We start from the raw sequence: 2500 nt of genomic DNA on the forward strand, positions 1-2500 counted from the left end.
TTCATTCTAATACACAATGTCGCTGCATATTTCACCGCCCCATTCGTTCATTTATTCATGTGTTAATCTGTTTCTCATACCATTTCAATCGTTCTCGCCTGCTCCAATTAATATTTTGCTTTATATTATTTGTAACGTTGTTTTTAATATCGTGACATGCATTTAATCATGTCTTTTTTATTTGTGTACATAATTCTCGTATTTCTCTTAATCCATTGTTATTCTAATGTATGTTTGTTTACCATGAGATTATCACTTTATTGCTTTATGGAAGGAGAGGTGAAGAGGGGAGAGGACGAGGGGAGAGACGGATAAAGATGAGGGAGAGTAGTAGTGATGGAATCAGGAGAAAGGGAAGGAAAAAAAATCGTAGAGGAGGAGAACAAATGAGGGAGTTAGAAATGGAGGGGAAGAAAAGGGAGAGAAGGAAAGAGAGGAAGAAATATAAGAAGTAAGATCGATAAGGAGAAATGAAAGTAAGAAGGAAAGTAAGAGAGGGAAAAGGGGGAGACTGTGATAAAGGAAGTGAGGTAGAATGGAAGCAAAAGAGGGAGGGAAGTAAAGGAGATAAAGGGGAGAAGGTAAAAAAGTGAGAAGAAGGGAGGGAATGAGGGAAAAGAAGATAGATAAGAAAGAAAGGGATAGAAAGAGTTAGAGGGAAGTAAAAGGGAGGAAAGAAGAGAAAGAGGTAAACGAGAGAAAGGGGAAGAGGGAGAAGCAGGTGTTTAGGATATTTGGAAGGGAGCGGCACCCCCTTTTTATTCACATCCACCACAAAAAAATAGTATAAGATTGTGAATGTAAGCATAGATAAGAATGAAGGGGTAAATGAAAGAGAGGGGGGAAGGAGAAGGGGAGAGGATAGTCCGGGTGAAAATTAATGAGTTGCTAAAATATGTTAGAGAGGAAAAAAATTTATTGATAATGTGTTGGTGATTGTAAAGTGCGAGAGAATTCATGTTGTTTTTGTTATTGTTGTTTTTGTTGTTTTTGTTGCTGTTGTTGCTGTTGTTGCTGTTGTTGTTGTTGTTGTTGTTATTTTTGTTGTTATTGTTATTTTTGTTGTTGTTGTTGTTGATGATGTTTTTGTTTTTGCTGCTGTTTTTGTTGTTGTTGTTGTTGTTGTTGTTGTTGCTGTTGCTGTTGTTGTTGTTGTTGTTGTTATTGTTGTTTTTGTTGTTGTTGATGGTGTTGGTAGTGATGATGTTCTTCTTGTTCTTCTTTTTCTTTTCTCTCATTATTATCATTATGAGTAGTATAAGTAGCAATCGTACTAATAAGAGAAGCAGTAGTATTAATAGTAATAATAGTAATAGTAGTAGTGGTAATAGCAATAGAAGTAGTAGTAGTAGTAGTAGTAGTAGTAGTAGTAGTAGTAGTAGTAGTAGTAGTAGTAGTAGTAATAGCAGTAATAGTAGTAGTAATAGTAGTAGTAGTAGTAATAGTAACATCCTCACTACCACCACCACCACCACCACCACCACCACTACCACTGTTATCACCACTGCAGCGTTGTAATCCAGAGCGGCCTTCGGTTGAGTAATCTTTAAAAGACTTAATGTGATTTCATAGCTCAGTGAGGCAGGCGAGAAATTGTCCTAATCATGTATTGAAATCACGAAAAAAGTAATAAGCAACAGTTTATACATTTCCACTAAAATAAAAGAAAAAATCGCATAAATGAAGGTAATTTTAAGCATCTTTTTCATTTTTTTCCCGTTCAGTTTCCATTCTTTTACCCACAGAAAAAAAAAATTACATGTAGTCTGACTTCACATTAATTTTCGAATACGATCGGTTAAAAAAAGTTAGAAATAAAATAAACATAGTAGTATTAAAAAAGAAGAATTTGCATCCACTAGAAATAATTAAACAGTAATAAATTGATAGCACATTAAGATTAAGTGAAGCGTAATATTTGTGTATCCAAAGCTAATGCAAGGTCTTCATAAATCTCACCAAGAAACTGTGGAAAAAATAGAACCAACTGCATTTCCCTTCTGCTTCCCATTAACACTCTCTTATCTTCGTTCTTTATCTCTCTTTTCTCTCTCTCTCTATCCCTCTCCCTTTCTTTCTTTTCTCTTTCTTTCACTCCCTCCATTAGTAACCCTGTCTTATCTACTCTTCCATCCCCCTACATGCTGTCATCTCTCTCTCTCTCTCTCTCTCTCTCTCTCTCTCTCTCTCTCTCTCTCTCTCTCTCTCTTAATAGGATTTCCATCAATTTCCACCCATGAATCCTTAGTTTCACTCATTTCCATTACTTAGTTACCTGTTCTTATAATTGTTTCCACGGATTGCCTTCTCACGTTTGTCGCTTCCAAGATGAACTGGTGAAGTGTTTTACATATTGTTGTTCTCCACTGCATAGGTAAGTAAATAGGTCAGTCAATAAGAAAGAAAGAAGGTCATTAAGGGATCTTGAAATATCTGTCTTTTTAATTTGTTTTTATTTGCACTTATAATAGTAGATTTATTGAGTTCAGTGAGTGAGTAA

This window comes from Portunus trituberculatus, chromosome 19 (genome assembly GCF_017591435.1).
Source record: "Portunus trituberculatus isolate SZX2019 chromosome 19, ASM1759143v1, whole genome shotgun sequence".
NCBI lineage: Eukaryota > Metazoa > Arthropoda > Malacostraca > Decapoda > Portunidae > Portunus > Portunus trituberculatus.